This window comes from Jaculus jaculus, chromosome 4 (assembly GCF_020740685.1).
Source record: "Jaculus jaculus isolate mJacJac1 chromosome 4, mJacJac1.mat.Y.cur, whole genome shotgun sequence".
NCBI lineage: Eukaryota > Metazoa > Chordata > Mammalia > Rodentia > Dipodidae > Jaculus > Jaculus jaculus.
In genome coordinates, this window is record NC_059105.1 from 65,803,362 (window position 1) to 65,813,985 (window position 10,624).

The 10,624-nt window shown below is 42.0% G+C and overlaps 1 pseudogene; it reads right to left on the reverse strand.

The window, feature by feature from the left end:
- Positions 1-2,407: 2,407 nt before the first annotated feature.
- LOC101613532 lies at positions 2,408-2,740 on the reverse strand (annotated as a pseudogene).
- Positions 2,741-10,624: the final 7,884 nt, after the last annotated feature.

Below are 10,624 nucleotides of genomic sequence, written 5' to 3' on the forward strand. Positions count from 1 at the left end.
TCAGGAACTAGAATAGAAGTCATTTATATAATATTTTGGAAAAACATCTTGCTATAACATATACATTTCCTAAAATTCTGCAGGGGGCTGAATTCAAAAGTATGGACTTGATGAAGAAAATTTCAAGATTCCACAATACTCAGGGTTTGGCCTGGTTACTGTTTTGTACATTTAGTGAGGCTTATTGTGAGAATTCAAAGCAAAAAGCAGAGCAGAAATATTTGGGAAATATGGTTTGGTGAGTGAAGGAGCATGAACTCTGATAAAGTTGTGGGCTGGAAGGATGCAGACAACTCCTACAGTTGATGCAATTAAAGAGAAATCAAGTACTTGCAATAGAACAATAGAAAAGGTACCTTGAGGGCAAGATCCAACCCATTTAGGCTCCAGTTAGTAAGAATGATAATCCTCTTTTTTAAAGCAAATTTATTTGAGAAAGAAAACCGACAGAAGGAGACTGAATATGGGCACACCAGAGTCTCCTGTTATTGTAAACTCCAGATACATGTACCACTTTGTACATCTCTGGCTTGACATGGGTACTGAGGAATCAAACCTGGGCCATCAGGCTTTGAATGCAAATGCCTTTAACCACTGAGCAATCTCTCTGGTCCAAGAATGATAATTCTCTTATTAGGAGAGTGCCTAAAAAGGGAGTATCACAGAAGTTATTCCCTGCTCAAAAACGAGCTCCTAAGGAAATGTCTTCCCAGTTTCAGTCAGGCAGATGCACAGAAAACACTACAGTTGTGGCCCAAAGGAATTGGGCTATGTCTTGAGCTGGCAGCAGAATTGGCATCATCTTTGTGGTGCTGTTTTCTCAGGCATCCACAATAAAAAAAGTGTGGGGGTCATGGCAGCTTGCACCAAGGTTCCAGCAAGCCTCTCCAGCCCAGCGACATGTGGCAGGGTTGGAATCCCTCCAAGAAGCTCCTGATGGGTGTGTGCATGAAGTTGTCAGAGTCAAGCATAAGTTGCAATGGAGACCTCAGAAGGTTGGTCATGCCAAGACGTGGACAGCCACTGAGGAAAGCTGCAGGTGCCACGCGGAACCATCCCCAGAGAGAAGCCACGTGTAACTAGACAACAAAGCTAGATGGGAGAGGCCATTGGAATTCAGATGATTTTATCATTAGCTCCCCCACCATTCCCCCATTTTGGACATGGACCTACTGAGTTTGGCATTTGCCCTGTTGATATTTGGTCTTATCTTTCCTTGCTATGGCCCTGTTGTAGTCAGCTCCATGTTGCTGGGATGAACTTCCAAGCCACAGTTTATTAGAGGAAGGGTTTTTTTTTGTTGTTGTTTTTTTTTTTTTTGAACATTACAGATCCAGGGGAAGTTCCATCAAATGGTGAGAAATGCTGCCTCTCATTCATAAATCCAAGCAGAGAGACATCCTCATACAGGCAATGCCACAAGCAAGCACAAATGGTCAGCAAACAGCCCAGACCCAGCGGTCAGCAGCAGGGACCCCAGCAGAGCTTAGACCTCTCTGCATACATTTGAGCTGGGAATTTAGATTCATCCCCAAACACACCTTAGGGCTGGACCCCAGGATCCATCCCAGTAACACCTCTTCAAGCCAGGCAGCTGGAAATCCAGTTACAAGCTTTAATGCAACATCTGAGTCTACGGAGGGGACATACATTCAAACCACCACAGCCCCATGACTCTTTTAAACTAGGAATAGTTACTCTGTAACACTGAATGTTGGAAGCATAGAACTGGTTTTTTGGATTGTGCATGGGTTCACAATTAAGAAATTGCCTTGGGGCTGGAGAGATGTCTTAGCGGTTAAGCGCTTGCCTGTGAAGCCTAAGGACCCCGCTTCGAGGCTCGGTTCCCCAGGTCCCACGTTAGCCAGATGCACAAGGGGGCACACACGTCTGGAGTTCGTTTGCAGAGGCTGGAAGCCCTGGCGCGCCCATTCTCTCTCTCCCTCTATCTGTCTTTCTCTCTGTGTCTGTTGCTCTCAAATAAATAAATAATTAATTTAAAAAAAGAAATTGCCTTGAGTTTTAGGACTTGAGAGATGGCTCAGCGGTTAAGGAGCTTGCCCATAAAGCCTAACAACCCAAGTTTGATTCCCTAGTACCCAAAGAAAGCCAGATGTACCAATTTGCAGTAGCTAGAGGACCTGGTGCACCCTTTCTCTCTCCCTGCTAGGTGTGGAGAGGCAGAGGCAGAGGTAGAGGTAGGAGGATCACTATGAGTTCAAGACCACCCTGACAGTACAACTTGGGCTAGTGTGAGACCCTGTCTCAAAAAAAAAAAAGAAAGAAAGAAAGAAAGAGAAAAAAGAAACGAAATTCTATTGAGTTTTTGAAGAGACTTTGAACTTTTTTTTTTTAATAATTATGATCAAGTTTATTCAGTCCAAACCTTACAAACAAATGTTTGGTCTCAATTTGGGGTATAAAGTCCTTTGGCTTCAAGAAAGAACATTTGGTTTACTTCACTAATAGAGGTTATCTCTTAATGCTGGGGTGGCCTCTTCTTGGTATTTTTTCTGTTGTTGATTTTGTGCATAGTTATCTGTGATGGTATGAATGGAGTTCAGTGGAGATATGTTCATCATGTTAATTCCAAATAAGTGCACATAACAAATTATGATAGCAATAAGGAGGTAGACAGGTAATGCAACTTCCCAATCCTGAAGCCAAACTGGGAGCTTAAGTAGAGAACAAAGCCATAAGTCACTCTTTCTGGCAAGGGTGATGGTGAATTTCCCGCCATTTTCCCTGAGGCTCTGGGCACTCTCAATTTCTGCGCAGGCGCACCCCGGCCCCAGTGAGAAAGCATTGGAGCCCAGCCCGAGCTCGCCTCCGAGGGAGGTAAAGGACTTTGAACTTTTAAACTACATTAGAACTGTAAGAAGCCGGGCGTGGTGGCGCACGCCTTTAATCCCAGCACTCGGGAAGCAGAGGTAGGAGGATTGCCATGAGTTCAAGGCCACCCTGAGATGACAGAGTTAATTCCAGGTTAGCCTGGACCAGAGTGAGACCCTACCTCGAAAAACAAAAACAAAAAAAAAAAAAATGAACTGTAAGAAAATGGGGACTTTTTTTTTTGGTTTTTCGAGGTAGGATCTCACTGTAGCCCAGGCTGACCTGGAATTCACTATGTAATCTCAGGGTGGCCTCGAACTCATGGTGATCCTCCTACTTCTGCCTCCCAAGTGCTGGGATAAAGGCGTGCACCACCACGCCCAGCTAAAATGTGGACTTTTGAAATTAGACCGGACAGGGCTAGAGAGATGGCTTAGCAGTTAAAGCGCTTGCCTGCAAATAAAATAAATAACAAAATAAATCCTTCCTTTAAAAAGAATAATGTTGGAGAAATGGCTTTATTAGTAATTTTAAAAAGTATTTACAGTAAATTTTTAAGAAAAAAAAGTACGGGTTACAAATCAGAACCTACAATACAATACTGTGGGGGGGGTATGGCTGCACACATATGTGTAGGTGTGGGTACACATATATGTGGGTATGTGTAGAGGCCAGAGAATAACCTTGGGCATCATCCCTCAGGCACCATCCATCTTTTTTGTGACAAGGTCTCTCACTAGTCTGAAAGTCATTAAGGAGGCTAGACTGGCTGGCCAGCTAGCTAGCCCTCAGGAGTCTATGTTATCTCTGCCTCCCCAGCACTGGGATTACAGGCATAGGCCACTACAATCAATTTGTCTTTTTAATATGGATTCTAGTGATTGAACTCAGGCCCTCATGTTTGCAAGGCAAACAGTTTACTGACTGACCTTTCTCCATGGCCCCTACAATATGATTTTAATATAAGTATGTATTATATGTAGATTGAAAAGTAGAATTTTATGGACAAAGTTATTTTTTTTAATTTTGATATTTTTATTTATTTATTTGAGAGAGAGAGAGAGGTAGATAGAGGGTATGGGCATGCCAGGGCCTCCAGCTGCTGGAAACAAACTCCAGACACATGAGCCACCTTGTGCATCTGGCTTTATGTGGATCCTGGGGAGGTGAACCTTGGTCCTTTGGCTTTGCAGGCAAGCGCCTTAACCACTAAGTCATCTCTCCAGCCCCGAACAAAGCTATTGAAGTGCTTAAGCCTAGTTAGGAAAATATTTTCTTCTTTGTGTACCTGAATTTTGATCCCCAGAGTGGACCTACAGCTGTTGTCTGTAATCCCAGTTTGCTGATGGCAGAAGGGAGGTGCAAACAGAACAATCTCTCCAGTGCTTGTAGACCAGCTGGTGACGTAGGCATAGCCTGGGACACAGTGGAGAACAAAGGAAGACTCTGCCTCAAACAAAGTGGAAGGCTGCGATGGATGCCCAAAGTCGTCCTTTGACCACACACGCACACCTGGCTCATACACATGTGAATATACACACAACATAGACACACACAGGAGACGGCACAGTTTGCATGTGGGCCAGCAGCACAATCAGAACCACTTACGACGCCGCAGCATTTATGGCTGGACATTGAAGAGGTTCTGTGTACATATTTAGACACAAATAATTTTCAGCGAAAAATAGAAGTACCATTCAAACAAAAGAATGCTTACACTTAATAACAAAAAAGAGGAAAATTAACCAATCAAAATACGCTATAAAACAAGGCAACTGGGGTACTAACCAGAAAGTTTTAGTGTTACAAGTATGTCAACTTAAAATGACATTTCAAATCTATATGACAATTTCAGTTTAAAATAGACATTCTGAGAACTTCTGCACTACTAACTTTATTTAATGTTCTTGTTTGTTTGCTTGTTGGTTTTTGAAATAGGGTCTTGCTGTGTAGCCCAGGCTGGCTTGGAGCTCACTGTGTATGTAGCCCAGGCTGGCCTTGAACTCACTGCAGTCCACTTGCCTGAGGTATACGACATGAGGTACTATGCCTGGCCTTAATTTAAATTTTAAAACACAGTAAAAATCCCAAGGAAAGGATGAAATTTACTTTAATTTAAATTAACTTAAATCATTTAGTTAAATGTTCACTGAGTCTCTAAGGAAAAGAACGAAGATGTTTAATAGTAATTTACATTCCTAGGTGTTAAAGGTATTTCAAGTAAACATTAAATGTTCTGATTGGACCATGGGTATAGCTCAGTGGTAAGATGCTCGTCTAGTATGGACAGTGGCTCAGACTCACAACCCTACCACAAAAAAACAAATAACAAAAACAAGCAACGACAACAACAACAAAAAAGAAAAACACCCTAAGTTTCTGTTTAATAGAAGAAAACTATAGTTAAAGTGACAGTGAAAGCTAGTTTGTTAAAGTGAGCATGACAGTGCACACATGCAACAATACATTAGCAGTCCTGCTTGTCTGAAGATTACATTCAACATGTTAGCCATGTATGGTGGTTATGTGCCTGTAATCCCAGCACATGGGCAGGGGAGGCAGGAGAAGTTCAAGGTCCTCCTTATCTAAGTATAGAATTTGAAGCCAGCCTAAGCTACATAAGATCCCACTTTAAAAGAAATGCAAGGGAATGGAGAGATGTATTAGAGGTTAAGGTGCTTGCCTGCAAAGCCAAAAGACCAAGGTTCGATTCCCCAGGACCCACATAAGCCAGATGCACAAGGTGGTGCGTGTATCTGGAGTTTGTTTGCAGTAGCTGGGACGTACCCATTTTCTCTCTCTTTCTCTAGGTCTCAAATAAATAAAAAGAAATTCAAGATGTTGCTAACTTTATTCTATTATTCCACTTCTCACAATGTAGTTCAGGAAAGTAATTCTTTTTTTTTAATAAATATTTTATTTATTTATTTGCAAGCAGAAAGAGAAAGAGAGGGGTGGGTAGGGAAAGAGAATGGGTAGACCAGGGACTCCAACCACTGCAAACTCCAGATATGTGCAATGCTCTGTGCATCAGCTTATGTGAGTACTGGGGAATTGAACTCAGGTCATTAGGCTTGGCAGGCAAACACCTTAATCATTGTGCAATCTCTCCAGCCCAGAAATCTCTTTTTTTTTTTTTTTTTTTTAATGAACGTACATAATCTGATGTTTGGAGGATAAAGACATGGCCCTTTAAGGAAGAAATATTCTCTTCAGTATGCATTTTAAACCAATGAATAATTCATGAGTCATTTAATATCACCAATAAGAACTAACCAAATGTTGAACTTATAGAAAATAAATTATCCCATATGTTATATGTGATATTTGACATCATAAGTATTTGAAATAAATATAAATAATTCATTACACATGATTAAGGAGAAATTCAAAATGATGAGACAATAATTGGATTTTCTCATATTACTTTTAACTATTAATTGACTAATACTTGTGCATATTTATGTTACATCGGCTCGTGTTTTGATGCCTGGTCAAATGTATAAGGATGAAGTCAGTGCATTTAGCATAGATATGACCCAAAAAATGTACAAAAACCTACTTTCTAGCTATTTTGAAATATAATGCATTATTACTACATTGTGTGGCCATATTATGTGGTGGCTTGATTCAGGTGTCCCCCATAAACTTAGGTGTTCTGAATGCCATGTCCCCAGCTAATGGTAGTTTGAGAATTAAACTCTCCTGAGGCAGTGTATTGTTGGGAGCGGACTTATGAGCGTTATAGTCACCTTCCTCTCGCCAGTGTGTGGCACACTCTCCTGATGCTGTTGTCCATCTGCTGTGACCAGGAGGTGATGTCCACCCTCTGCTCATGCCACATCACTTTCCCCTGCCATCCTGGAGCTCTGTTGAGCATGCTGTGCCAGCCTGTGTATCAGGAATGAAAAGGTGATTCTTCTGAGCTGGGTTCATGTGGACATAATTGAAGTCTGTACTGGTTTCTGGACAGCTAATCTCCACAGATTTGAGGATTCAGGATGTTGTTATGAACTTGGAAATGAATAAGGTTTCTATAGGAAACCTTTTGGGTCCTTGTAGACTATGTATTTTAATTGGGCATAACAAAACAACTAAAAGTTGTAGTTTTATTTGTACTTTGACCATATTTGGGCAGATGGCAGTGTCTCCCAGTGTATTAATCTGGTGTGATCTCATTTCCATTAATCTGGTGTGATCTCATTTACCCACACTTAGTTCTCTTGGAGAATCTTTGAAGAGTGAAGAAAGCACATATTTTGTGAGTCAGTAAGACATCTCCAGGCACTGGTCAGCCAGAGACAACTGGTTGGTCTGGGTTAGAGACTGACTCAGGAGGAAGCCAGCCATGATGCCAAGTTATGAGGGCTGAACTTTACCAACCACAATGTCCAAGAAAGTAATTGTAACAGAAAAATCTTTTTCTTTCACATTTCGAAAACAAAAGAATATATTTAAAAATAAAGCAGGTCTTCTTATCAATATCTTTGAGTTCTCGTTTGCTCCCCAGAAAAATCTTTATGCTCAAAGATGTTGACATCACCATTATTTATCATTGGACATTTTAAAGTAATAGAGTGGTCAACGAGAGCAGAATGGGAGTATAGCCTTCAGCTTCTCAGCTCTACAGAACGGTGTGTGCATTGACAAGCAACGGGCTGGGCATGTGGCTGGTAGAATGCCTGCTTAGCATGTATAAAGCCCTGAATTTGGTCCTCAGCATGGCATAAACAGTGCATCTTGACACACATGCCTGTAATCCCTCCAGTATCACTCAGGAAGTGGAAGCAGGAGAAGGATCAGGGGTTCAAGGACAGCCCTGGCTACCTGAGACCCTGTCTTTAAAAAAAAAAGGCATGATCAGGCTGGAGAGATGGCTTAGCAGTTAAGGAGTTTGCCTGCAAAGCCAAAGGATCCCGGTTCAATTCTCCAGGACCCACGTAAGCCAGGTGCACAAGGGGGCGCATGCATCGGGAGTTCCTTTGCAGGGGCTAGAGGCCCTGACGTGCCCAATCTCTCTCTTCCTCTCTACCTCATTCTTTCTCTCTCAAATAAATAAATTAATCAAATATATTTTTTTAAAAAAGGCATGATCAAGTGTTTAAAATCATATATATGACATGAAAGAAGGCGGCCCCTATTATGTGGGGAGGAGGAAGGGATCTAAAGGGTAGGGGAATGAGGGAACAAGAGAAGATAAGGGAGTAAAAGAGACAAAATATGGCATATTTTATATGATCTATGGATCTAGATTTAACTAATTTATAGATATATTAATTTATGCATATAAACTTATATAGCCAGGTATGGTGGTACACACCTTTAATCCCAGCACTCAGAAGGCAGAGGTAGGTGAATCACTGAGTTAGAGGCCATGCTGAGACTTGGAAAAAGCAACTATATATACCCAATGCCGATCTAGATTTAACTAATTTATATACTTATAAATTATAATATATATTATTACATATAATTATATATACATACATATATATGTATGTATGTATGTGTGTATATATATATATATATATATATATTGCAAAAACAGAACATTTGGAAGGAAGAAGGAAACCAGTGGGAGGAGGTGAATATGAGCAAAGTACAATATATATACATATATATATATATACATATATATATATATTAGAATGCCATAGTGAAGCTCATTATTTTGATGTCAACTAAAATATTAATTTAAAATGGGAAAAGGGGCTGGAGAGATTGTTTAGCAGTTAAGGTGTTTGCCTGCAAAGCCAAAGGATCCTGGTTCAGTTCTCCAGGACCCACTTAAGCCAGATGCAGGAGGAGGGGGACGCATGGGTCTGGAGTTCATTTGCAGTGGCTGTAGGCCCTGGTGTGCCCATTCTCATTCTCTCTCTCTCTCTCCCACTCTTTCTGTCTCTCAAGTAAATAAATTATAATAAAATAAAAATAAAATGGGAAAAGGAAGGAAGTGTGGTCAAGTCATTCTTGTACTTAAGAGACTGCCTGAAAACTCTGTCCTCATGTGTTTGGAGCCTTATAAAGTTGACTGTGGTGGACCAGAGCAAAGGGAAAGAGGAAAAAAATAGATAAAGTTAATTTACTGTTCATGACTCATGTATGCTGTCGTTGCATGCTAAAAAAATATGTTGAACCCATAGCTTGAGGGTCCCTTACAATGCAATATAAATGGACGTCTGGCTGCTAGCGGGGGGTGGGGGGGGAGGGCAGGGACTAGCAGAGCAAGGTGTCCCCCAGCGTGGGTGCCTTGCTTGGGGAGGTGGCCCGCCCCAGCACATCCAGCAACTTTTCTGGCCAAAGTACAGTTGCTGATCCAGTTAGCGGGCCTATTTTGCTCACTTCCTACATAAGCTGTCACTGAATGAAAACCAAATGTGAGCACATGAAGTCTGGGGACAGATGGTGCTTCTGTATGATGAAGACAAAATGAGGGTGAGAGGGACCAGCGCAGCGGTCTCCCCCACCCCTGCCTCCCTCATCGCCTGGCTTCCTCCCCAGCCTCCCCCTGTGAGCCCCTCTTTCTCCTCAGCTCCTCCCACCTGTGTGAGGATGAAAGATGCTGTAGGTTAGAGAGGTAGAAGACAGCGCTTAATCCTAAATCCCCTTTTGTACGTGTCAGTGGCGCTCTTGTCTCCCCAAGTCAAATAAAGAGGCCGGGGCAGCTGTAAGATGGCAGCCAGGCGGACACAAAGAACACGGGGCATATGGTGACCTTCCTTTCTCTGATGGGTTGAGCTCAGTTGTCATGCTGGGGGATTGGTCTTAAATATCATTTGGATGCTATTGTTTGTCAGAGACCCGGAGAAATGTGACTGTCTTGCTGAGCTGGAGGGAAGATGAATCTAAAAAGGATTTATGGAAATGCCTGGAAATTTTGCCAAAATGTCAGTGCTGTAATTGCGTGCAGAATCACATCTGAGGCGGCTCTGTGTCTAGGGGTGGGTTGGAGAGTGGCTGCTACTTTCTTATTGTGCCCTGCTCCTTGCTGCCTGGTTCTGAACCAGGATTCCACCCTCTCACAGAGGTAGTGTGGCATGTATCCTGGAGGTGGCATCCATGTTGACAGAAGCACACAAATAAGATGTTCCAGGCTAGTCTCGCTTCCAATGTCCCATGTCTATTAGTACACCCTACTTGTCACACCATTTGTCACCAGATTTTAGATGCTAAAAATAAATCAGTAAAGGGATCAAAAAAAATCCCTTATTATGAAACAAATAACATGGAAGACATGAACAAATAATGAAAAAAAAGGGAAGGACAGCAGGAAACCAGGAGAGGGCAAGAGGGGTGACCCTATGCAGGGACTCACAAGCCTGCTCTGCTCTGACTCTCTCATTACCTGGTCACATGGCATTTGCCCAAGGAAAGGGAGCTTCCACTCTTTGGTCTTTTCATCTAGAAAATGTCCAGACAAATAAATTTATTTCTGATATTTGTCTGCATCCAAAAGTCTATCTACTAATAAAAGGTTCTGGGCTGGAGAGATGGATTTTAGTAGCTAAAGTGCTTGCCTGCAAAGACTACAGACCCAGGTTTGATTCCTCAAGGACTCACATAAGCCAGATGCACAGGGTGGCACATGCACATGGAGTTTGTTTGCAGTGGCTAGAGGCCTGGGCGCACTCATTCTCTCTTTGTGTCTCTTTCTCTCCCTTTCTCTGTCTCTAATACATAAATAAATTTTTAAAAAATTAAAAAAAGAAAAGGTTCAGTCCAGTTTCAAGCCTTTTTTCCTTGACTGAGCAGGTTGGCCATCCCTCTATGCAAACATGGGCAGTGGCATGTA